A 27,285-nucleotide genomic window follows, 5' to 3' on the forward strand; every position below is an offset into this window, starting at 1 on the left:
TTTAAAACAACAATTATTGAATTTCTTGTGAATGGAACTCTTCCTTCATTCTCACAGGTGAGAGAGGACGGGGTTGAACTCCATTTCCCTTTCGGACTCTGGGAGTTGGCCTCTGACGCAGGTTGCGTTGAGCTTAGAGACCTTAGGGGTTGATTGCAGAGCTATGCTTAGGAAGGAGACTTCATTGGGTGAATCGGAGGGGAAGACTCTGGGCCCCTCCACAGATGAACTGTCTGAGTCAGTCCCAGCTCTTCCCCTCTTTTCCGAGACTCCAGGAGACTCAGAAGACAATTCTGAAATTAGCCTCTTGCCTGGCTGGGCATTGGGGAGGGGGACATCCTCACTATCACCCTGTGACTGGTCAGTTTCCTGTTCTGAGCCAGCCACTGGGCTAGCTCCGCCTTCTGCCTGCATTGCCACCACTTCCTCCCTGTTCACCACTGGTGGGGCAATTGCAGGCCCCTCCCCTTCTCCCGCCTCCCCTGATCCTTCTCCTCCAATCACAGGATTTGGCGGGAGATTTGAATTTTCCAGCCCAAACAGCTCTCCAAACAATTCATCTTGTCAGCCATTTTGTTCCTTCTCCGTTCTTTTTGCTGATTCTGATTATTCTGAATAAAGCTGATTCTGATTCTTTAATTTGTTGGCAAATGACTTTGGGCAATCTCTGAAGAGGTGGTTTGTTTCTCCACAGAGATTGCACTTCCTGCCATTGGTGCATTCCATGAAGGTATGCCCAATTTCTCTACATTTGCCACAAATAATCTGCTGGCACGCTTCTGCCAGGTGCCCATTCTCACCACACTTGCGGCAGAGTTTGGGCTGGCCCTGGTAGTGGATGTAGCCCCTTTTGTTTCCCAGAACTATCATGGATGGCAGATGTTTCAGGCCCTGGAAGCCTTGGGGGTCCTGCCATTGTTGGATGGGGACCCTCCAAGCACAATTCCAAATGCCATCCTCATCTCTCACCTTGGTAGCCTGGCCTTTCAAAGTGCAAAATCTGCCCAGCCATAAACAAATGTCATCTGCATTTACGGTTTCATTGAACATTCTGACAATTACAGTTTTAGCTGCATTGTCAGTCAGTTTCTCAACATTAAATGCAGTAAACTGGTGTTTTGCATTTTCGAAACGTATCCAAAATTCTCTCAGCACGGCAGCGGAACAAAAGCTTATATCAAACCTTTATTAAAAGGCAAAGTCAAGATACAGTTTATGTCTTTTGGGTTGAATTTCAGATTTTCTGGACTAGCCTCCTGGAGAAGTCAAGCCTTGATATCGCAAGGGGTTCATTTTTGTTAAATGTAAATCGCACACTGTGGTGCCTCCGCATGCCGGCATGGTTGGCCGACATGGTGGAGGCACCACACTATAAATGGGATAAAAGAAGCTAAAACGCCTAAACAGTCTAAAAAACAACAAGTAAGCTAAAAATAAGGTAAAACACTGATCTAAAATAGCAAAATAAAGCTTGCTTAATAAATACTAAAACGCACTTACCTTTCTTGTTTGGGCTGGTCGATGTTGTAATCCCCACAGAGTAGTAAGCAGTCCTCTGGACCAATGACTTCCTCAGTGAAAGTATTTCAACTACAACCAAGTTGAAATTTGTTCACAAAGAATGAGTACACTATCCTCCAAAAACCCGCTACAAAACTAGGCCACAAACAGGCAAGAGTTTTGTCCAGACATGGGAGGCGATCGCAGTCTTAGCCAAAAGGCCGAGAAGCAATGACCACCACCTCTATGCTGTCAGATGCGACCTCCCCGGACGGTTCTCAGTTGTCACGGTCCAGTAATTTTAAATGGACATAACAGCTGCTGCTTAGCACCCCCGTCCAAGCGCTTCATGGGGAAGCACAAAAAAGTTGTAGTTAAAGACGGCAATTTTGGTTTTCCCATTTGGTCAAGCTTCTGCCAACGTGCAATATTCCCATGCTGTCACATTTTGGCTACGTTTAAGAATCTGAGTTTCCTTTTGGAGAGCATATTTGTTTTTCACAAGTACAAAAGGCTTAGCCAAACAGCAAAGCCCACCAAAAAGAATTTCAACTCATAGGCGTTCCTCTCCACGGAAGTCTTTAGTAAAAGGCGAATGACGTGCGTTATGAAGAGAATCCAGAGTAAGTACAGCAATGAAAAATAAAAACATGGAAATACATGAAAGTATTTAGGAGAAATACATGAATCAATGTGGAACAACACAAATCAAAGAACTCTAGAAAATTCACAAGTGTAAATTATAGTGCAAAAAGAGCACAAAGCAATACAACTTCTTGATTCCAAGGTGAAGGTAGTTGAACTACTAGCAAGCTACGGCAAAATGTTTACGTGAGCTAATAGTGTGATTACATGTTGTTGAGTATTCCTCAACCCCAAGCTGTTTATTCAAGTTTTTAGAACCTTCAGGTCTTCACATCTAGAAATAGCTGGATTTCGCCCTGTATAGTTGCTTGTGACCACACCACCCTGAAAGTGCCTGCTCTCGTCTGATCTTGGAAGCTAAGCAGGGTTGGGCCGGCTTAGTACTTTGATGGGAGACCGCCTGGGAATACCTGGTGCTGTAAGCTTTTTAGTTGGCCTAAGGCACTGTTGCTTCTTTGCTGGACGCAGAGCTGACAAGGAAACTGTATAGAGGACGTAACTCTTTTTTTGAAGCACCATTCTTCTTTAGAATTAAAATAAACGATCTCAGTGTTCAACAATTCAAGTAAGAGTTCAAAATACTTGCAGTTTGACCACAGCATAAGTTCTGGAAGACAACAAGTCAACCAAGTCTAAGTAAAGACAGAGGTAAGAAAATTGAGAATTAATTACAGTAATGATAAATAAATGAATTAATGTGGAACAAAACAAATCAAAGAACTCTAGAAAATTCAGAAGTGTAAATTGTAGTGCAAAAAGGAATACAACTTCTTGATTCCAAGGTGAAGGTAGTTGAACTACTAGCAAGCTACGGCAAAATGTTTACGTGAACTAATAGTGTGATTACATGTAGTTCAGTATTCCTCAACCCCAAGCTGTTTATTCAAGTTTTGAGAACCTTCAGGTCTTCACATCTAGAAATAGCTGGATTTCGCCCTGTATGGTTGCTTACGGCCACACCACCCTGAAAGTGCCCGCTCTCGTCTGATCTTGGAAGTCACAAGGCACCGCAGGAGTTGGGAGAGTGTCAAGTCTGGGCAGCTTAGAATTCCGTTTATGCTCTTTGCAGACTATGTGGTTCATTTGGCTTATCAGGCATTGGTCTACAGCTTCCACTGGGGTGAATCATGAGGGGGAAAGCGGGCCTTGGCTCAGGCTGTATTTAGCATGGGAGGAGAACTCCTGACCCTCAATGGGAATATTGTCAAGCGATGGAAAAAGCATATCTACTGGACATGAAGTCCACTGTCAATCATTCGGAATCAAAGTCAGCCCCTCCAAATCTCAAAGCTCAGGATTTCTCCCATCGGGTTGGGAGTCATTTGCTGTCCCAAGTGAAGACGTTCTTGCATTTCCAAAGCTTATTTCAAACAGTGCAACTTGTTCCAACACAAATACCACAATACTACTGAAACTGGTCGCCTCCGCCTCTCACACGGAAGACTGGGGTTTTATTTCCCAATGAAGAGATCTATCTACCAGCTGCTAATTCTTTCCCAAGGCTACATCGACACTACTACATCTGCCAGAGTAGTTTGGATACGAAGCCTAACCATAGCAAAAGATATGCAATTTTTAAGAATGTATTATAGTGGATATACTCCAAGAAAGACAAAGGTTTCACAAAAGGATTGAGGCAAGGCAAGGCAAGGCAAGGCAAGGCAGCTTTATTTGTATAGCACATTTCAGCAACAGGGCAATTCAAAGTGCTTTACATAAAATCATTAAAACAGATAAAACACAAGTACAAACAGTTAAAAGTCATAAGCATTAAAAATCAATAAGACACATGAATAGACAGTTAAAAACAAAATAGAAACATTAGGACACATAAAACACAAGAATAAAAGTTACAGTGCAGCATAAGAAATTTAAAGAAATGAGCATTAATTTAAAGAAAGGCAGCATCAAAAAGAAAGGTCTTCAGCCTTGATTTAAAAGAACTGAGAGTAGCAGCGGATCTACAGGTTTCTGGGAGTTTATTCCAGATATGAGGAGCATAGAAACTGAAAGCTGCTTCACCCTGTTTAGTTCTGACTCTGGGGACAGAAAGTAGACCTGTCCCAGATGACCTGAGAGGTCTGGGGGGGTCATAGTGTAGTAGCAGATCAGAAATGTATTTTGGACCTAAACCGTTAAGGGATTTATAAACTAGCAAGAGTACTTTGAAATCAATTCTTTGAGACACAGGAAGCCAGTGTAAAGACTTCAGAACTGGAGTGATGTGATCCAGTCTCTTGGTCTTAGTGAGGACTCGAGCAGCAGCGTTCTGAATCAGCTGCAGCTGTCTGATTGATTTTTTAGGGAGACCTGTAAAGACCCCGTTACAGTAGTCAAGTCTACTGAAGATGAAAGCATGGACCAGTTTTTCCAAGTCCTGTTGACACATAAGTCCTTTAACCCTTGATATGTTCTTAAGGTGATAGTAGGCTGACTTTGTTATTGTCTTAATGTGGCTGTTAAAGTTCAGGTCTGAGTCCATGACTACACCAAGATTTCTGGCTTTGTCTGTTGTTTTTAACATTGTTGTTTGAAGCTGAGCGCAGACTTTTAATCGTTCCTCTTTTTTTCCAAAAACAACTACCTCAGTTTTTCCTTCATTTAATTTCAGAAAGTTCTGGCACATCCAGTCGTTAATTTGTTTGATGCAGTTAGTCAGTTTTTGTATTTGACTATAGTCCCCTGGCGATAAGGTTATGTAAATTTGTGTGTCATCCGCATAACTATGGTAACTTATTTTGTTTTTCTCCATTATCTGAGCCAGTGGAAGCATGTAGATGTTAAACAGAAGAGGCCCCAGAATGGAGCCTTGCGGAACTCCGCACGTCATATTTGTACGCTCAGATGTATAATTACCTATTGACACAAAGTAATCCTATTCTTTAGGTAGGATTCAAACCAGTTTAGTACTAAGCCAGAAAGTCCTACCCAGTTTTCCAATCGGTCTAGTAATATGTCATGGTCGACCGTGTCAAATGCAGCACTGAGATCAAGTAATACTAAGATTGAAATTTTGCCACTATCTGTGTTAAGGTGGATGTCATTAAAGACTTTGACAAGAGCCGTTTCAGTGCTGTGGTGTGGTCGGAAACCCGACTGAAAGGTATCAAAACTGTTGCTTAGTGACAAGAAATGGTTGAGTTGTTGAAAGACTACTATTACTTAAAAACGGAAAGGTTTGATATTGGCCTATAGTTGCTCATTAGTGACTTGTCTAGGTTGTTCTTTTTTAATAGTGGCTTGATTACTGCAGTTTTCAGGGCCTGTGGAAAGAGTTCATTTCAGTGCGCATGCGCCAACGTGCATGCAGCCTGTTGTAGTTGCTGCGTCTTCAGTCTTCTTACTTTAACTTTAATTGTCTTTTTTGTTTTCTTTTCAACCGTCTTTTTTTTGTTTCTTACGTGTGTGACTTCCAGACACTAAGTCACAACTTTACTACACTCTCCCAAATTATGCGAGTTGGGAGAATTTTGGAAAGCCATGGCACCGTCGCGAAGCAACTTAATGCCCGCTTTGTTTACACTCGGGACCAGCTGATTGCGCTGAAGCCGAACAAGGCGCCGTCTTGGGCGGCCCGGCCCACAGACATCCCCACGGAAATCTGGAGGAGGACACATCGAGGATGCAGAGGTGGAATGAAACGGCGAGGGAAGAGAGAGGGGTCCAGGCAACGAAGGCTTAGGAGAAGGAGTTTTAAGCCGTGTCTCCCCTCTCTCATCATGGGCAATGTGAGGTCACTGGCTAATAAGATGGACGAGCTAACAGCGTTAGTCCGGAGTCAGCGGGAGTACAGGGAGTGTAGTCTAATGTGCTTCACGGAGACTTGGCTACACTCGGACATTCCCGACCACAACGTCTCCATCAACGGCTTTCAGACTGTTCGGGCCGACAGGGACTGCACCGAGAGCGGTAAGCGTAAAGGCGGGGGGCTTGCCGTTCTAGTTAACAACAGATGGTGTAATCCCGGTCACATTACGGTTAAAAAGCGTATCTGTAGCCCGGACATTGAACTGCTCGCTGTGGGACTCCGGCCATATTATCTGCCACGTGAAATCTCACATGCCATCGCCGTTGCTGTTTACATTCCGCCCTCGGCCAACCCGACGTCGGCGTGTAACGTCACCCACACCGCCATTGCCCAACTCCAGACTCAACACCCGAGTGCCCTCATTGTGATCTCGGGTGACTTCAACCATGTTACCATGACCTCCACACTAACTAACTTCACCCAGTACGTGAGCTGCCATACCAGAGAGGAGAGGACCTTGGACCTGCTGTATGCTAATGTCAGGGACGCATACAGCTCTTCCCCCCTCCCCCCACTGGGCAGATCCGACCACAACCTGGTTCACATCAAACCCTGCTATGTGCCTCTGGTGAAAAGGCAACCTCTGACCTCAAGGACAGTGAGGAGGTGGTCGGAGGAGGCCTATGAGACACTTCAGGGATGTTTTGAGGTGACAGACTGGGATGCACTCTGTGAGCCACATGGAGAGGACATAGATGGGCTGACTGAGTGTATCTCAGATTACATAAACTTCTGTGTGGACTGCACTGTCCCAGCAAGGACTGTTCAGTGTTACCCAAACAACAAACCGTGGGTAACAAAGGACATCAAGAACATCCTGAATGCTAAGAGGAGGGCTTTCAGAGCTGGGAATAGGGAGGAGGTGAGGGCCATTCAGGGGGACCTGAAGGTGAAGATCAGGGAGGCTAAGGAGAAGTACAGGAGGAAGCTGGAGCGTAAACTCCAGCAGAACAACATGAGGGAGGTCTGGAGCGGAATGAGGACCATCACTGGCTTCAGACCAGCTGGCAGCAGAGGAGTTGAAGGCAGCTTGGACAGGGCCAACGAACTCAATCTGTTCTTTAACAGATTTGATGCTCCTGCTCCTGCCCATCCCCCCATTAACACAACTGCTGTCTCACCTCCAACCCCACTACTTCCCCCTCCCCCCCTCACTGTCCCTTGTCCTCCTTCCAGGAGAGCCCTACCTCCCCCTCCTCTAGCCCTCCGTTAACACCTCTCTCCAGCCTGACTCCCCCTCCCCCTACCCCACCTGTGACCTCTGTGTGCCTCACTGCTGACCAGGTGAGAAGACAGCTGACCAGACTCCACTCTAATAAGGCTGCAGGCCCTGATGGTATCCATCCTGGGGTGCTCAAAGCCTGTGCCTCTCAGCTATGTGGAGTCTTTCACCATGTCTTCAACCTGAGCCTTAGTCTCCAAAGGGTCCCCATGCTGTGGAAGACATCTTGCCTCGTTCCTGTGCCAAAGACGCCACATCCCAGTGACGCCAAGGACTACAGACCCGTGGCACTGACCTCCCACATTATGAAGACCCTGGAGAGACTGGTTCTGGAACAGCTGCGGCCCATGGTGAGACCTCTCCTGGACCCCCTCCAGTTCGCCTACCAGCCCCGGTTGGGAGTTGAGGACGCCATCATCTTCCTGCTCAACCGCATCTACGCCCACCTGGACAGGCCGGCAAGCACGGTGAGGGTCATGTTTTTTGACTTCTCCAGTGCTTTCAACACCATCCGGCCGGCCCTGCTGGGTGAGAAGCTGACAGCGATGAAGGTGGATCCCCCCCTCGTGTCCTGGATTGTTGACTACCTGACTGGCAGACCACAGTATGTGCGCCTGCAACACTGTGTATCAGACAGAGTGGTCAGCAACACCGGGGCCCCGCAGGGGACTGTCCTCTCTCCCTTCCTCTTCACCATCTACACCACAGACTTCAACTACCACACAGAGTCCTGCCATCTTCAGAAGTTTTCTGATGACTCTGCTGTGGTTGGATGTATCAGCGAGGGGGATGAGGCTGAGTACAGAGCTGTGGTGGGGGACTTTGTCACATGGAGTGAGCAGAACCATCTCCAGCTCAATGTGACAAAGACCAAGGAGCTGGTGGTGGATCTAAGGAGAGCCAAGGCAGCAGTGAGCCCTGTTTCCATCCAGGGGGTCAGTGTGGACATCGTGGAGGACTACAAATACCTGGGAGTGCACTTGGACAATAAACTGGACTGGGCCAAGAACACTCAAGCCCTCTACAGGAAGGGCCAAAGCCGTCTCTATTTTCTGAGGAGGCTGAGGTCCTTCAACATCTGCAGGACGATGCTGAAGATGTTTTATGAGTCTGTGGTGGCCAGTGCTATCCTCTTTGCTGTTGCATGCTGGGGCAGCAGGCTGAGGGTAGCGGACGCCAACAGACTCAACAAACTGATTCGCAAGGCCAGTGACGTCGTGGGGGTGGATCTGGACTCTCTGTCGGGGGTATCAGATAGGAGGATGCTGTCCAAACTACATGCCATCTTGGACAATGTCTCGCACCCACTCCATGGCTTGTTGCTCAATCACAGGAGCACTTTCAGTGACAGACTCATTCTCCCAAAATGCACTACAGAGCGCCACAGGAAGTCATTCCTGCCTGTGGCCATCAAACTTTTTAACTCCTCCCTCTAAGTGTCTGACACACACACACACACACACACACACACACACACACACACACACACACTTAGAGAGGTTGAAACTGGACAATATTATCTGTATTATCTGTTTTGTGCAATAACACTGGCCTGACATGTGTGCAATCTCAAATACCACAATTATTATTATTATTATTATTTAACTTTTCACCATTCCAAATCCTTAATTATGTGAATTATGTAAATAATGTATAATAACATTCCTTTATGTAAATACCGTACGTATCCAATTCCTTATATTTCTTTATTTCTTGTATTTCTACTCTATTTATATTATTGTGCAACTACAACACAGAGTTTCCCTTCGGGGATCAATAAAGTATTTCTGATTCTGATTCTGATACCTGAAAGAAGAGATGTGTTCACAATCTGTAGAAGATCAGAAGTCAAACAATTGGAAACATTTTTGAAAAGTCCCGTTGGTAGAATATCAAGGCAACAGGTCGAGGTTTTCAGATGTTGAATAATGTCCTCCAGGTTTGTATGGTTGATTGTGTGAAATTCTGTCATATTGGAACTAGTTTTGCTTGAACACTGTGACAACACATATCCTGTACTTGATATGGAGGCACTGACTGTTTGTCTAATCTTCTGAATTTTGTCTTTGAAGAAGGAGGCAAAGTCATTGCAGGCCTTGGTAGATAAAAGTTCAGATGCTACTGGTACTGGAGGGTTTGTTAACCTATCAACAGTAGCAAACAAAGCACGTGAATTATTATTGTTTCTAGAGATAATATCAGAGAAGAAGGACCTTCTTGCATTCCTCAGTTCCAAATTATAAATGCGAAGTCTCTCTTTATAGGTGTTATAATGGACCAGGAGATTTGTTTTTCGCCACCTTCGTTCAGCTTTCCTACACTCTCTTTTTTCTGTTCTCACCAGTAGGACATTTCTCCATGGAGATCTTTTCTTACCAGAGACAACTTTGACCTTAGTGGGAGCAATGGCATCAATAACATTTGTAATTTTACAGTTGAAATTGTCTACAAGCTCACTGACTGCTAGCCCAGAGAGGGCGGGTGTGGAGGAGAAAAGCTGAATAAATGTTTCACTGGTGTTTTCAGTGATATACCGTTTTCTGATTATCTTTGTTTGGACACTTTTGGGCACAGAGATAGTGCCGTTAAAGAAAACACAGGAATGATCAGAGAGAGCAACGTCAGTCACCACAACCTTGGAAATGTTCAGACCCTTTGAGACAATCAAGTCCAGAGTGTGCCCCTTATTGTGAGTTGGCTCCGTCACATGCTGAGTGAGTTGAGTGATTGAGAATGATCCTGTTATTAAAGATATGTTTTCAGTGATGATATGATCACCTACCTCAGGATCCAGGAACGTAGGCAGACAGCAGGAACCTAAGACGGATCCAAGAATGTAAAACATCAACTATGAGGCTAGGAAGTTGAGTTTCAGGTAATTTAATTCAATTCAATTTTATTTATATAGTGCCAAATCACAACAACACTTATCGCATTGCGCTTTTCATAAAAGAGCAGGTCCAGACCATATTCTGTGATGTTATTTACAGAAACCCGAAAATTCCCACCAAGAGCAATCACTAGGCAAAAGAGGCAAGGAAAAACTGAGCCAGCACTAACTATAAGCTTCATCAAAGAGGAAAGTCTTAAGCCTACTCTTAAATATGGAGATGGAGTCTGCCTCCTGAACCCAAACGGGAACCTGGTTCCACAGGTGAGGAGCTTGATAGCTGAACACTCTGGCTCCCATTCTACTTTTGGAGACTTTAAGAACCACAAGTAACCCTGCATTCTTGGAGCGCAGTGCTCTGGTGGGGTAATAAGGTACATTGAGCTCTTTAAGACAAGATGGTGCTTGAACATGAAGAGCTTTCTAGGTGAGAAGAAAGATTTTAAATTCCATTCTGGATTTTACAGGAAGTTAATGCAGAGAAGCCAAACCAGGAGAGATGTGATCTCTTTTCCTGGTTCCTATCAGAACACGTGCTGCAGCATTCTGGACCAGCTGAAGAATCTTTATGGACTCTTTTAAGCAGCCTGATAATAAAGAATTGGAGTAATCCAGCTTAGAAGTAACAAATGCGTGGACTAGTTTTTCTGCATCAATTTTAGACAGGATATTTCTGAATCTCTGAATGTGATGACTACTGCACTGGGGAAACTTCGGTAGGCCTGGCCACGATTTCACGTCAGGGAGATTTTTCCGTGAACGTCATGGAGAGTTTAACTTCGCAGAGTTTGATTGTGCAAAGTCAATACAAATAAAGAAATGTGTTTCCGCCCTGTTTCGAACAGGGGACCATTTGCGTGTTAGGCAAACGTGATAACCACTACACTACGGAAACTGACAAAACAAATTTGGCATATTTGTGGGAAAATGCACCATTTTTATTTTACTGCAAATGTTCAAAATGCTACAAAATAGAGATTTTAAACTAGATTCAGTCACAGATACTTTGTCATGTATTTGAATGACAGCAAATATGTAGTAAACGTAAATATGTCTACATGCATTGACTGTGGCCTAAATGTTTGAATAGCGCCATCTATTTCTTGATGTGCCAAATATTAAGCTTGGGCATTCCTCGTTAGTATAATGGACAGTATCTCCGCCTGTCACGCGGAAGATCGGGGTTTGTTTCCCCGACGGGGAGACTTTTCTAACAGCTAACAGATGCTACAAGGCCTCGAGGAAGTCCCGGCAAACGCGTGGTATACTCCGGAAAGTGGGCCTTGGCTCAAGCTGTGTTCAGCATGGGAGGAGAACTCCTGATCCGAAATGGGAATATTTTCAAGCGATGGAAAGAGCACAACTCCTGGACATGAACAAAACGTCACAAGGCGCCGCAGGAGTTGGGAGAGTGTCAAGTCTGGGCACCTTATAGTTCCTTTTCTGCTCTTTCCGGATTATGTTGTTCTGTTGGCTTGATCAAACAGTGATCTACAGCGCCCACTGGGGCAGATTGAAGTCCAGTGTCAAGCATTCGGAATCAAAGTCAGCCCCTCCAAATCTCAAAGCTCAGGATTTCTCCCATCGCGTTGGAAGTCAATTGCTGTCCCAAGTGAAGACGTTCTTGCATCTCAAAAGCTTATTTCAAACAGTACAACTTGTTCCAACACAAAAACCACATTACTACTGAAACTTTGGATGGTACGCCTCCGCCTCTCACACGGAAGACTGGGGTTTTATTTCCCGATGGGGAGATCTATCTACCAGCTGCTAATTATTTCCCAAGGCTACATCGACACTACTACATCTGCCAGAGTAGTTTGGATACGAGGCCTAACCATAGCAAAAGATAGACTTAGACTTAGACTGAATCTAGTTTAGACTTAGACTTAGATATGCATTTTTTAAGAATGTATTATAGTGGATATACTGAAAGAAAGAAAAAGGTTGTACAAAAGGATTGAGAATGATCCTGCTATCAAAGATAGGTTTTCAGTGATGATATGATCACCTACCTCAGGATCCAGGAACGTAGGCAGATGGCAGGAAGCTAAGAAGGATCCAAGAATGTAAAACATCAACTATGAGGCTAGGAAGTTGAGGTTCAGGTAATTTAATTCAATTCAATTTTATTTATGTAGCGCCAAATCACAACAACACTTATCGCATTGCGCTTTTCATAAAAGAGCAGGTCCAGACCATATTCTGTGATGTTATTTACAGAAACCCGAAAATTCCCACCAAGAGCAATCACTAGGCAAAAGAGGCAAGGAAAAACTGAGCCAGCACTAACTATAAGCTTCATCAAAGAGGAAAGTCTTAAGCCTACTCTTAAATGTGGAGACGGAGTCTGCCTCCTGAACCCAAACGGGAACCTGGTTCCACAGGTGAGGAGCTTGATAGCTGAACACTCTGGCTCCCATTCTTCTTTTGGAGACTTTATGAACCACAAGTAACCCTGCATTCTTGGAGCGCAGTGCTCTGGTAGGGTAATAAGGTACAATGAGCTCTTTAAGACAAGATGGTGCTTGAACATGAAGAGCTTTTTAGGTGAGAAGAAAGATTTTAAATTCCATTCTGGATTTTACAGGAAGTTAATGCAGAGAAAACGGCAGGAAAACATCAATTTTAGACAGGATATTCCTGAATCTCTGAATGTGATAACTACTGCACTGGGGAAACTTTGGCCACGATTTTGCGTAAGGGAGATTTTTCCGTGAAGGTTATGGAGAGTTTAACTTTTCAGTGTTTGATTGTGCGAAGTCAATACAAACAAAGTAATGTGTTTCCGCCCTGTTTCGAACAGGGGACCTCTCGCGTGTGAGGCGAACGTGATAACCACCACACTACAAAAACTGATGAAATGCAATTATTTTGCATATTTGTGGGGAAATGCACATTTTTTATTTTATTGCAAATGTTGAAAATGCTACAAAATAGAGATTTTAAACTAGATTTAGTCACAGATGATTTGTCATGGATTTGAATGACAGCAAATATGTAGTAAACCTAAATATTTTTACATGCATTGACTGTGGCCTAAATGTTGGAATAGCGCCACCTATTTCTTGATGTGCCAAATATTAAGCTTGGGCATTCCTCATTAGTATAATGTACAGTATCTCCGCCTGTCGCGACCTTGCCTGTCGCGTATAGGTGGCATTCGCTGACAGCCAATGAAGTTGCAGCATTATTAGTGCTGTCCGAGGTGCTGAACCGGCCGAGTTTTTTTCCTGTATATTTAATAATTATTATCTGGACGCAGATTCGAATCCCAGTTGGGGCTATGTCTGTGATGCAGTATTAAAGATAAATAAGTATTTATTAGAATTTTTTATCTTAAGTCAAGTAAATACCTTACATTATTCACTTTAAGGTAGGGTATGACTACAAAAAATACTAAAGCAGAACAAAACTAAAAATATATGATAACATGGTTGCACTTGACTTACTCATGCTATTAACCACTTATATGATATTTTTCTTAGTATGTGTAACATTACAATTTCTTAAAACCTTTGCATTCAATTAGAAATTTTACTGTTCTCTTAACGTCATACACTTATTAATGAGACACGTAAACATGGGTCAATGTAATGTCTTGTTTAATAATACAACAATGACAGTTTTAACACACCAAATCCAATAGTGCAAGGTCACACATAAAACATAAAACGAAATAATATGTAAAATAAATATGAAATGGCCAAAATATACAGTATATACACACTTAACACCCTCCCTCATTGTCCATCATTTTCCTTTTTCAACCTCCCACCTCTGTCTTTCTGACTCATAAAAAGCAGACTCCTGGAACTCTTTCCAGGACATCTCCTTCTCCATGCCCTGGTCTTTGTAAATAGAAAAGACTTTAGCGCGGCAGTAAATGTACTTCCCTGCTACGCCAGGGAATCCGGTGTGAATGTGAGGACTGTTTGGGCCCTGCTTCAGTTCCATTCTGCAAAACCGACACTTGCGACCTGTGAGCTGGGGCTCCTGTGTGGGGGTCCTTTTCCTCTTTTGCTGTCCTCTGTCCTCCACCCTTTTCTTTGTGGCATCCAGTTCCTGCTGAAAGAACTCTGTCTGCGCAAAGTCATTAAAGGGCATTTTTGGGTTTGTCAGACCTTCAGCACCATAGGCTTTAAAAACCTTAGTGGAGCAGTAGAAATACCTGACAGGTCCTGGCTGGTAAAAGAAGTGGATGGAAGAACCATCGTTCTCATACCGCGACTTTGGCTGGCCACAGGAAAGACATGTTTTTGTCTGTGATTTTTTTTGTGCTGGCTGTTGTTGTTGTTGCTGCTGCTGTTTGTCCATTATGTTTCTAACTATTTTCTCAATAGAGTCTTGAGTTAGAGGTGTGGCCTGGGTCTGCACAGGTGGTGGTGGATTAACAACTGTGGCAGACATGGTAACAACTGGCACACTGGTAGTCTTACTCCCCTTGGTCAGAGAGTGCCAGAGTTCCTGCCTGTCTTGCAGTTTTTCTGGGCTGGTATTTAAAGAGGAGCTGGTGTTTAACAGTTTGCTCAGGTGCTTTAAATACTGTGCAATGTGTAGTTTGGTTGTTGGGTGGAGCATGCTGTTTGGGTCTTTACACGAGTTGTAAACTAGACCAGCATAGTCCTGGTCTACAAGCTTGAGCATGTCCTTCTGGCCACGGTGTTTATGAAGAAGGTCGTTGATAGCCTTTTTCATAGGCGTTGGCCAGCGCTTGTGGTCCAACACAAACACCCTCCCACCTGTCTTCACCGGTCCAGTGCGAGCACCACTTGGTGAGGAAAGGAAGGGGAGAGACAGTGGACTTCGGATTTCTATAACAACAAAAGACAGAGCACAAAAAGTCATTCTGGCCCAAAAAAAGGATAAAACAAACCACAAAACAATTCATACACTTGGGTGAAATCTCACTTTCCAGTTGGTAAGTGTGTTTAGACAATGGCTGATGGATGATTATGTTTATGTAAAGGTCTATGCAATAACACATTTCATAAAGTTCTCATACTATCTCCTCTCTAAGAAACAAAAGATGCAACTCATTTAAAAAAGGCTATTAATATGATTGAAACCTAGGTACTGCTACTGAGGTTTTGTCCACCACCTTGTCTGTCTAACTATCTGTCTAAGTGTTTACCTGGCTCTGTCTGCGGCTCTGGGGTTGTACTTGGAGTGTCATCTGGTTTAACATCAGCAGGAGGGCATGCAGCAAACTGAAACAGCGTGGGTAGTGACCTGGAGGATGACTGTGGAATCTCAGCCTGGGCAGTGGGTGGGCTGCTTTGAGGAGGGGGATTCAAGGCATGGGTTAGGTCTGTCTTGCTCCTGTGTTTATCCCAGTCTAGAGGAACTGGGCGGCAACCAGGCTCAACATATTCCAAGCCAAACTTCTCTCTAGTGTCTGAGCCAGTGAAATGAAAAGCAGCATACTTAACATGCCCCAGCACTCTTTCAGAGACTGCATTTAGTTGTGCCATCAAAGCTGGATCAAAGACACTTGGGAGGTGAACATCTGGCTGTTTGAAGTCCACCAGGCGCTGGTAATTCCACCGTGCCACCCCTGTCATCCCCTGGGCTTGGAACAGCTCTGGGGAGACGCGTGTTCCAGTGACCCACTGAGCCTGATGGAAATGGTATCCCTCTTGCTGTGAAGTGCCTCTGATGGGGATACACACAGGAACACTAGCACCTTCCCCCTGCACGTGGTTTAGCTGCAGTGTTCCTCCGTGCCTGTACAAGATCCCACCTTCAACCTCAGGATCACTCAGGCACCTGCGCAAGATGTGTACGCGCTGAATCCGCCATGTCTTCAGCATTGAAGGCTTGAAGAGAGGAGCACCATTTGGATCAGTTGTGAGGTAAAAGTGCTGGAAAACTCCCTCAACTCTCTTGACAAGCTCTTCAGGCTGTGGAATTCTGGTCCTGCAGTGCTCACGAATGTGTGCCTTTGTTGGGTTGGCAGGCTGAATTCCACAGAAGACATATGCCTCTTTAAGATGCTCTGACACACACTCACGGAGGAACCGCCTCAAACAGTGAAACAAGTCCAGCTTGATAACAATTTTTTCATTGTAGTGTGATCTTGATGCACAGGTGTTCAGCAGGTCACCAGTAGTGGCATCAGCAACAATAACGTTAGTGGTTTTCCAAGCATCCCAGTTCATCAGCTCTCCTGTGTAAGATTCTGCAACCTTAAATCCTGCACAGCAATCCCTGAAAGAAATAGAGGAACAGTATAGCCATTCATGTTAAAGCGGTGATATTATTAGCAAATTATGAAAAATTAAAAGCAATGTACACTCACCGGCCACTTTATTAGGTACCCCATGCTAGTAACGGGTTGGACCCCCTTTTGCCTTCAGAACTGCCTCAATTCTTCGTGGCATAGATTCAACAAGGTGCTGGAAGCATTCCTCAGGGAGTTTGGTCCATATTGACATGATGGCATCACACAGTTGCCGCAGATTTGTCGGCTGCACATCCATGATGCGAATCTCCCGTTCCACCACATCCCAAAGATGCTTTATTGGATTGAGATCTGGTGACTGTGGAGGCCATTTGAGTACAGCGAACTCATTGTCATGTTCAAGAAACCAGTCTGTGATGATTCCAGCTTTATGACATGGCGCATTATCCTGCTGAAAGTAGCCATCAGCAGTTGGGTACATTATGGTCATAAAGGGATGGACATGGTCAGCAACAATACTCAGGTAGGCTGTGGCGTTGCAACGATGCTCAATTGGTACCAAGGGGCCCAAAGAGTGCCAAGAAAATATTCCCCACACCATGACACCACCACCAGCCTGAACCGTTGATACAAGGCAGGATGGATCCATGCTTTCATGTTGTAGACGCCAAATTCTGACCCTACCATCCAACTGTCGCAGCAGAAATCGAGACTCATCAGACCAGGCAACGTTTTTCCAATCTTCTATTGTCCAATTTCGATGAGCTTGTGCAAATTGTAGTCTCAGTTTCCTGTTCTTAGCTGAAAGGAGTGGCACCCAATGTGGTCTTCTGCTGCTGTAGCCCATCTGCCTCAAAGTTCGACGTACTGTGCGTTCAGAGATGCTCTTCTGCCCACCTTGGTTGTAACGGGTGGTTATTTGAGTCACTGTTGCCCTTCTATCAGCTCAAACCAGTCTGGCCATTCTCCTCTGACCTCTGGCATCAACAAGGCATTTCCGCCCACAGAACTGCCGCTCACTGGATGTTTTTTCTTTTTCGGACCATTCTCTGTAAACCCTAGAGATGGTTGTGCGTGAAAATCCCAGTAGATTAGCAGTTTCTGAAATACTCAGACCAGCCCTTCTGGCACCAACAATCATGCCACGTTCAAAGTCACTCAAATCACCTTTCTTCCCCATACTGATGCTCGGTTTGAACTGCAGGAGATTCTCTTGACCATGTCTACATGCCTAAATGCACTGAGTTGCCGCCATGTGATTGGCTGCTTAGAAATTAAGTGTTAACGAGCAGTTGGACAGGTGTACCTAATAAAGTGGCCGGTGAGTGTATATTATTAGCTGTTCATGTCACCAATAAAAGCAAAATATATTGTTTATATCTTACCTGTCTACCCACTGGTAGTGTGCCTTCTCTATGCTTGCAGTGCTGTAGCGGTGTGCTAAACCTTCATACATGGGCTTCAGTGACTTTTCTGTCTCAGACTGCACCATCACCCATGAAAGGATCATCCAGTTCATTACTGACTTATTCATGACTGCATATGATGACATGGTCCCAGATGAAAAGGTGACCTTTCTAGCAACTTACCGTGTGTGGTCTGAGCGGAAAGCCTGTCCAAAGGTGCCCTGAAGAAGCTTTGTGATAGCACCCTCCTGGTGTTGGTACTCATGCAGTAGGCAGTCAGTTAGGTAGTGTGCAGACACAGAGGTCCCGTTCCAGCCACCTGAATCCCCATACTCTCCAAAGGGAGCTGGCTTGGTTTCCTGTCTTATGAACTGAGTGATGGTTCTTAGGTCATACTTTCCTGCCTCACCATCCATGATGTTCTGGCAGGTGAGCAGGAAGGCCAGGTGACCACGTTCATATTTCAAGTGCATCATCTCCATGATCTGCTTTGCCATGTCAGTGGGTGAGTTACCTGTGCGCCTGAGCTCGTCCCTTACGGATTTACAGATGGCCTTATAATAGGTCAGTATTGCCGGCAACAGGTTTGTAAACCTCTTTGGAAGCTTTTCCAGCCACACTGGGTTGTCAGCATACCACCTCTTCCGGCAAACCTTACAGCACAGCCTGGAGGAAAAAAGGTAGTATTGTCCAGTGATGCCAACAATCACACGTGGTCTACCAACACCTGCAGAGACAACTTGGGCCTGAGCACACCCTTCAATGCATGGCAGAGTGTCGTTGTTCCTCAGCCTGGCCATTAAGTCATTCTCTGGCTTCCATATAAAAAAGGGATGGAGCTGAAAGTATTTTGGGGATGGAAGATCAGAGATTAGTATATTATTACATCACAGACATAGACATTTTTAATAAAAATGGTAATAGAGTATCAATAAAGTGGAAAAAACTGCAGGTTTAAATCTCATCCTGTGCATATGAACCTATAACAAAAACATGTAACATTATGAACATATAAACCTGCAGTTTTTTCACTTTATTAATACTCTATTACCATTTTTATTAAAAATGTCTATGTCTATGATGTAATAATATTCTAGTTACGTGACTTTTTTTCATGACAGGTAAAATGCAGAAACAAATCTTTTTTCCTGGGAGAATTGGTGTTACGTTTCGCAAGGGACCTCTGGGGTATCTTCGCCAGGATCCTACTGAGGCGGTAAAAGTCATTAAAGACAACCCTTCTCTCCAGGACAAGTCTGCACCTGTACGGGAGGACCTGGTCAGGCAGAATGCACTCAGTGTTGTCCGTCAGAGAGGAGGGGATGCCTCAGATAAATGTGAGGTGGCCGGAGAATACATCCTGCAGTTTGGGAAGTACAAGGGGAAGTCCTTCCGCTGGCTTCTTGAAAATGATATGGGATATACCATGATCAGGAACAAGCTAAAGGAGGAGGCTGCAGGAGTGTTTATAGCAGAGGGGCACAGCAAGGACAGCTTACTGTCGTTTGTGAACTATGCCCTCAGCTTTCAGGAAATCCAGTCTCTTCTTGACTATGACAAGGCAAGGTCCCAGGTTGTGACAGTAGCAGCATCAGAGGATGACCGGCTGGTCGGGTTTGGCTCTCGTGCCAACAACACCTGGCGAGAGATTTGGGACAGCAGGAATGATGGCTATGCAGATTTTTTTCTGAATAAAAGGTGTGCTTCATGGACAAAGATGCACAAGCTACAGCAATATCTGCAGAAGAAGCTGCCCTCACCTTCCGTCTCCTCTCTAATGTTGCATAAGTCAAATGCTCCTGCTGAAGCCATGGGTGGGTCTTGTTTTTCTTTTGTTTAGTCAAAAAAATGCACATGCTGTCATCGTAGCCAGTACTAATGTTTGTCTGTTTGCATCACAGTGATGTATGAAGATGAAGAGCTGGAGAGAGAGATGCTGAGCATTTCTCCTTCCAAGCAACATGAGCATAGCTGTGGGTAAACGGTAGTTTTTACTGCCTGAAGATTCTTAATGATTTAAAGTTTATGTAAGTTGTTGCCAGTGCCATGAAAGGTTATTTTCTCAAGGAAAAGCTTGTTCAGGCAGTTTACTGTCCATTTCGACAAGTCAACATCCACTACAAATCCTTCTCAATTGCTGAGTAAAGCAGGACATGGGTAAAGTGCACAGAGTTGTTAAACACATTTGGAGTTAATCTTCTACTTTAGTGTCCTTCTAATAGTTGTTGCATTATTTCATTTCCTCTGTCATAATAAGATCTTTTGCAGCCTGGACCGTAAGACCTGATGGAGATGCCAGGGATTGAACCCAGGGCCTCATTCATGCAAAGCATGCGCTCTACCACTGAGCTACATACCCTGAAGGTTTGCTGTTTTTTTTAAAAAAATTTCTGAGTTCATTGAATAAGAGAAGAAGCCTGGGTGAAATATGCAATGTTAATGTTGTATATGGCTTCAAAACCTGGTAGTGGCTGGAAATCAAACCATGGCTGAATGCTTGCACTGCTATGTGTTTTGGAAGTTTCTTGTTACAGCAAGGGAGGAATTTATGTTGAAGAAGAGACCTTGTTGAAACAAAATAAAAACTGGATTAAAGGTCTAGGTATTCTGTGGGAAGGTTTAATTGTAATAATTAATTGTTTAATTGTTTTCTGCAGAGAACAATCAAATGACAAGAATCGTCTTCACAATGCTCAAAGTTACAGAGTGACAACAGTTCTGTGTTTCATACAATCAGTAATGCACTTCTTTATATCCAGGGCCCCCCCCACCAGAGGAAAACCAACCTTTGTTTGGAAAATAGTTTCATCTTAAACATAACAATCAGTGGACCTCAGGCGGACGGTTGGAGCTCTTACGTTTTTCTGAATCTGCCCTCCTTGTGTTAGTTTCTTGACCGGTCATTCTATCTTAGCTGAAAAAGAACATCTTGTCTCTTGGATCGGCTATGGTCTCGACCTGGGACCTGCTATGATAGACACCATTCTAGGCAACTGTTTCTGTCAGGCTCCACGTCATCTATTCTTCAAGGAATTCTTCTATTATCAACTTTAACTCAAATGCAAACAGAGTTACCAGAGGTGCAGCAAGGAAGGACTGCACAATCCCACTCAAAACATCTGCATTCAACCAGGCCGTCTTTTCATTTACAGCATCACATCAATGGAACTCAGTACCACCATTAATTAGAGAGTCCCCATCCTATTACTCATTTAAGAGTAATGTTAAGAAATGGATGATTGAAAATCAACACTGTCAACACTGACGCTGGTCCCATCCACCAACAATAACTGGATCATCTATTTTAGATTTTATTTGCTTATTTTGTTTATTCAATTCTTGTGATTTAACATTGTAATTTTTAACCTTTTGTCTATTGTATAAATATCTTCATTGTATTATAACTGTTCATTATTTTAGGATGTTTATTATTTTAGGATGCCTAATAACATCTGGCTAGGGGACTGCCGATGAAAACTAGCCTATGGCTAACTCGGGTACGCTTACATTTGCTTTGAATGTTGATCAGTGTACATTGTCACCTTTTCAAATAAACAAATAAATGAAATGAAAAAATGAAGAAAAAAAAAGGAAATGGTGTGTAGTCATAACAAACCCAGTTGTCTCCCATCAAGGAGACACACACATGTGACAGATACAGAAGTCATATACTTTGAGAGGCATTGAAACTGAGACGATAGGACTGTGACCGGAACCAACAAAAAAATACTTTTAACTTGATAAGGAGGGGTGTGGGAAGACACGTTAGAGAAAGTGTAATGGAAAATTACATTTAACCAATGATTTTATTTTATGGGTGCTTTGTTAAACATCAACAGACTGGAAATAGACTTAAGTTGGCCAGTAATTGTTGCTTTTTCATCTTTGTTGTGATTGTTGTGTGCCTTCAATATCACACATGTGGATATTATGAAAGAAACTGCATAGCAAACCTTTGCAACACTTTTAAAGGTTCCATGGTGTAATGGTTAGCACTCTGAATCCAGCGATCTGAGTTCAAATCGAGGTGGAACCTGTTTTTAAGCCACAGCACAGGTGAAAAAGATCAAACTTTCCACATCTAGTTTAAAGTAAGCTTACAGGTTTAATGTCCTTGGCCATTTAGACTGTAAACAGTATGTTGGTGGGGGCATGTTAAGAAGTCACCTGGCCGTCAATGTAATAGGAAGGAGCTCCAAATTTGACAGTATTGACTGGAAGTGATAGGCTTTGAGTTACATGGGGGATACACACTTTGCATTCAGTCTCGTAATCACCATGAAAACAAGGTATCACTGAAATTTGAACTTGTGTTGCTTTAGTCAGAGTTTACAGTGCTCATCCTGAATGAGCCAGTATAGTGCATCAGAATTGCTTGTTGAATGGTCTATTAGCTTTGGAACCCCCCTTTCCCCACAGCTTTCAATTGTCAGATATGGGTGGGGGAGTGGGCACTGTGTCCAATCCTTTCTGTGTAAAAAAACAACAACTAAAGAAGTTTCTTTGATGAGAGACAAAACTTTGTGCGGAGAACTTTTTACCAAGTCCAGTTGCCCTCGGCCGAGTTGTGAACTTTTGGGGTAATAGCATGGATCAGGAACCAAAACGGACACATCTGGACTCAATGTGGGCATTGTACGGCAATATTTAACACGTTTAGACCATGAAGACTGTTATCAGTTTATTTCCCATATGGCAGGTACATTTGTGGACTCAGTTGGACATTTTAAAGATAATTGCACAATGTTGACCCAATTGTCAGTCTATTTCCCATCTGGCAGGGACATTTCTGTATTCAGGTGGACATTGTGGACAGAAACATTGGTGGATCTTGATTCCCACCATAGGATTTGGCCTGTATTGCACATTGCCTTCATATCCCACGCAATGCATTGCCATTGTCAAGCACATTGCCACCCTGGTGACTTTCTTCCATGTCTCCATGAACACCCATATATTTGGACTGACAGTTGAGAAACCTTCCCTTGTTAACTATGACATGGATGACTGAGAACCTACAATAGAGTGACATGTTTAATTTATATTATAATTTTTTAAACAGGTCCTACTGAATGTCTGTTGGATCAGTCTGGATGGCTGAGCGGTCCAAGGCGCTGCGTTCAGGTTGCAGTTTCCACTGGAGGCGTGGGTTCAAATCCCACTTCTGACAACTAGTGTTTTCATCTGGAACTAATGTCTGACACATATGATATCGTGATTAAAGAATTTATCAGTTCTTTGTATGTAAGAGAACATGAATGTGCCCAAGAAACGCAATTGCAAGTGCAGCGTTTTGTGAGCATCTTTATTGTCAACACATGTAAATTTACCATGTGTTTGTACACAGTAGACATATCTACTGCTGTATTCACTGTCTGTGGCACCCACATCCTCTGAATGCTTAGCTAACTAAATGACTTAAATTGGCCTGTAATTGTTGGTTTTTCATCTTTGTTGTGATTGTTGTGTGCCTTTAATATCACACATGTGGATAATATGAAAGAAACTGTCTAGCAAACCCTTGCAACACTTCTAAAGGTTCCATGGTGTAATGATTAGCACTCTGGACTCTGAATCCAGCGATCTGAGTTCAAATCTCAATGGAACCTGTTTTTAAGTTGTATGTCTGCATTAGCTTAAGTTAAGTGTAATGTCTTGTTTGTGTTGTAGTATGGAACCATTTTCCTGTCTTTTATGTATTATGAAACTTATTTCCCTGGAAGAAGAGTTACTGTAGCTCAATGGGATTGTTCCTGGTTAAATAAAGGTTAAATAAAAATAAAATTCATCTGTAATATATCCAAACATTCCTCTCTTCATTACCGACATACTGGAAGTCGGCCATGTTTAATTGGATGCTCTCCAGTTATTGTTGTTTGGTAGATTGACATTATATTTTCTTACTTTGGGGACTTTCATTTCATATTCTTTGTCTGACATTTTCTATCCCTGTTTGTATTTTCTGTGACTGCATGTGGTTTTAAATCTGTTGGAGTTTCTTCAGACTAAAGCAAATACACTGATGATGTCATCCAAAAGACACATAAAGGACATGTTTCCAGAGGACACTAAAGAATGACGGAGCAGCAGGAAAACAGAGCAGCTCAAATAGCAAACAGCTGATTTATTCAGACTCGTAGAATAACGCCAATGATTGACTTGTTTTAAATGTCTGGGAATGTGGAACAGCTCCATGCTGACTACCTGAAATAAAACAAGGCCACGTGCTGATTATTGGGGACTTGATTTGATGGATTTATTTGTCCTATTGTGTCTCTGTTTAAACTCCTAATTTAAAGGTAAAGTCAGCGTCCACTAAAGGTTATTTTGTTGCTGCTGACAGACTCAGATTATTATTCTAAGTGTGTGACAACATTATGGGATGGATCCCTGCAGAGATAGACCTTTTAGTTAAAGAGGAACATCCTTTTAGTTTAGATCCTTTAGTTTCCAACCAGACCAGAGTGGTGGTTGGAGGAACAGTGGAAAGATGAACCATGACGGCTTTTCATATATATATTTTCTTTTTCTATTGACTATAGTTGTGTTTGTTATTAACAGAAATCAACCTGTCAACATTTCTATTCGTCATAAAGTTCCAACGTTAAGTTTTTCACCGCCAGTTCAAAATGGAGCTGAACACGGAGGAGGGTTCCTCCCTAACGGCCGCTCTGCTCTGCTCCGTGCCCCCGCTGTCCGGTAATAGTTAAAGCAGATAAAAACCTAAAGAACACTCAAAAGCTTCAAGACGAAACTTACTTAAGAAGCGTCTTCATTCACGTTCAAGAGAAGGCCTGTTTCCAGCCACACTATGACTTGATTCATGAAATCCCTGTTATTAATATGTAGTCAGTCCCATATGGTCTAGCGGTTAGGATTCCTGGTTTTCACCCAGGTGGCCCGGGTTCAACTCCCGGTATGGGACTAGGTATTTAGCCGGTGAAGGTCTACAGAAAGATCTGTACAATCTCTAACATTGGCCTGTATTAAATCAGAAATGTAATTAGGTATTCTAAGAAATATGTGTTTTCTCTTGCAAATGTTTTGTTCCAATAACATTAACAAGCATACCTTTAGTTACGTTCCTTGTGTTTGTCCACAGGTTTTGAAGCCATATACAACATTAACATTATATGTTTTACCCAGGTTTCTTCTTTTATTCAGTGATATTTCAATTTCCTTGCGGGAGTCATCCCAAAAGGATTAATAAATATAAGTCTAAGTCTATCTCAGAAAAAGGAGAAAAAAAATCTGAAGTTTTTCAGGGGATGTAGCTCAGTGGTAGAGCTCATGCTTTACATGTATGAGGACCTGGCATCTGCAGCAGGTATTATGGTAGAGTCTTTAAAAGAGCTGCAACAGATATTACCTCCTGTGGTAATCTGACTGGTAGGGTATAGAACGTAGTGGTAGACTAACACCTCCTGTGACACAAACTAAGCGGTATGCTCTCTCTTTTATACCTCAGACTATCAGAAAGCACAACAAGCACTGTAGTGTAGTAATTGTATTACGCTCCAGTTTTTATGGGTGTTACGGCAGGTATGAGCACACAAGATTCAATTTTTATGGTTGAAATAAATTAATGCTTTAAGTTTACTCTTCACAAGGTGGAGACATTAAATGTTAACAGACTTGATATTGATACAAAGTATAGGAATTAGCAGAGGATGGTTTCGATCCATCGACCTCTGGGTTATGGGCCCAGCACGCTTCCGCTGCGCCACTCTGCTCTGCTTTCCAATGCCAGGGACTGGACAATCTGTGATTCACATTTTGAGGGAAGGACCAAGGTTCCAACAGTTTATGGGTTGTAAAGTAAAATTTGGTAGACCTCGCAACTATCTTTTATGTGAACTCAACCATTGATTATTCACAAGACTTGTTATTGGCTGGCGTTTTAAAAAAAGGGCATTGTGAGTACAGATATAAACATCAATAAGGAGTAGGGGTGATCCGAGTATCCGGCTGAAACGAGTATCCGGTACGGATAAAGCACTTTTGCCGAGTACAAGTATTATCCGAGTAATATGAGTCAATATCCGTGCTCGGATTGAATAAAACTCCTCAACTGGCCGCGTAGCGGTCTGTGATAATCACAGCACCCTCCGTACAAACCCGCTCGGCTCTATCACTCACACACAGAACACGGAGAAATGTGCTCCCTCTCTCTCTCTCTCTCTCTCTCTCTCTCTCTCTCTCTCTCTCCGTCAGTCAATCAGGTCTGCGGATCTGTTCCGTTAACGTTTAGGGTTTCTTCAGCTTCAGGTTTGTTTTTAACTTCGGTTTGTAGTACTTACAGACTTAGTAACCAGTAGATTTCTGGTGAACGTGGGGTTTGTAGTCCTTACATAGTAACCAGTAGATTTCTGGTGAACGTGGGGTTTGTAGTCCTTACATAGTAACCAATAGATTTCTGGTGAATGTGGGGTTTGTGGTACTTACTTAGTAACCAGTAGATTTCTGGTGAACGTGGGGTTTGTAGTCCTTACATAGTAACCAGTAGATTTCTGGTAAATGTGGGGTTTGTAGTCCTTACATAGTAACCAGTAGATTTCTGGTGAACGTGGGGTTTGTAGTCCTTACATAGTAACCAGTAGATTTCTGGTGAACGTGGGGTTTGTAGTCCTTACATACTAACCAGTAGATTTCTGGTGAACGTGGGGTTTGTAGTCCTTACATAGTAACCAGTAGATTTCTGGTGAACGTGGGGTTTGTAGTCCTTACATAGTAACCAGTAGATTTCTGGTGAACGTGGGTTTCAGACATGCTGCTCGGTTTAAATGCGACTCCTGTTGCGTCTCTGCCATCGGAGATTTTTATTTTTTACTGTCAGCTGCCCCCCGCCCCCTCTCTCTCTGTGTCTCTTTTTTACTCACACACACACACACACACACACACACACACACACACACACATATACCTGGTGTCGAAATAAAAAAAATAAAAAAGAACCAAAAACAAAAAAAGTCACAATGATCATACAAAAATAAAAAGTTAAAAAAAGAAAGTTATATTGAGTATGAAAACTCTTGTTCATTACATTTTACTTCATAATTGCAACCGCATGTGTTGTATTCACTGTTGCAAAACGTTCTGTATATAGTTTGTTTGTTACCATGACAACACCATCGATCTGAAGCTTGATGCTGTCATGTAAATAGTTTTCAAATCAGCAATAAATATAACAATTTCTGATCAACCCATATCAATTGCATGCTTAAAATAACATGCCGGTTAATAAATGCATATACTCATCAACTTTCTTTTTATTATATCATCACAAATCATTATGACATCAACTTTCTTTTAGATTTATGCATATACACATTAACTTAATTTTTGATTTATCATCACCATTCATTATGTCATCATCACTTTTCATTATGTCATCATCACAATTCATTATGACATCAACTTTCTTTTTAATAAATGCATATACACACATCAACTTTCTTTTAGATTTATGCATATACACATCAACTTTCTTTTCTATTTATCATCACCATTCATTATGTCATCATCACAATTCATTATGACATCAACTTTCTTTTAGATTTATCATCACCATTCATTATGTCATCATCACAATTCATTATGACATCAACTTTCTTTTTCATTAATGCATGT

General features: G+C 42.9%; 5 non-coding genes and 1 pseudogene across 5 annotated transcripts; 2 read left to right on the plus strand and 4 right to left on the minus strand.

Annotated features, from left to right (window-relative positions):
* Nucleotides 1-2,013: 2,013 nt before the first annotated feature.
* LOC116676665 (U5 spliceosomal RNA) lies at nucleotides 2,014-2,127 on the minus strand. The gene has a single exon (XR_004328803.1). It is a non-coding gene; the product is annotated as a U5 spliceosomal RNA (small nuclear RNA).
* A 324-nt stretch (nucleotides 2,128-2,451) lies between these two features.
* LOC116676663 (uncharacterized) lies at nucleotides 2,452-2,570 on the plus strand (annotated as a pseudogene).
* Nucleotides 2,571-10,887: 8,317 nt separating this feature from the next.
* Nucleotides 10,888-10,960, minus strand: trnav-aac (transfer RNA valine (anticodon AAC)). The gene has a single exon. It is a non-coding gene; the product is annotated as a tRNA-Val (tRNA).
* A 1,888-nt stretch (nucleotides 10,961-12,848) lies between these two features.
* On the minus strand, nucleotides 12,849-12,921 carry trnav-cac (transfer RNA valine (anticodon CAC)). The gene has a single exon. It is a non-coding gene; the product is annotated as a tRNA-Val (tRNA).
* An 11,587-nt stretch (nucleotides 12,922-24,508) lies between these two features.
* On the plus strand, nucleotides 24,509-24,580 carry trnae-uuc (transfer RNA glutamic acid (anticodon UUC)). The gene has a single exon. It is a non-coding gene; the product is annotated as a tRNA-Glu (tRNA).
* Nucleotides 24,581-25,316: 736 nt separating this feature from the next.
* trnam-cau (transfer RNA methionine (anticodon CAU)) lies at nucleotides 25,317-25,388 on the minus strand. Its single transcript has one exon. It is a non-coding gene; the product is annotated as a tRNA-Met (tRNA).
* Nucleotides 25,389-27,285: the final 1,897 nt, after the last annotated feature.

This window comes from Etheostoma spectabile, unplaced genomic scaffold (genome assembly GCF_008692095.1).
Source record: "Etheostoma spectabile isolate EspeVRDwgs_2016 unplaced genomic scaffold, UIUC_Espe_1.0 scaffold00003624, whole genome shotgun sequence".
NCBI classification, from domain to species: Eukaryota; Metazoa; Chordata; class Actinopteri; order Perciformes; family Percidae; genus Etheostoma; species Etheostoma spectabile.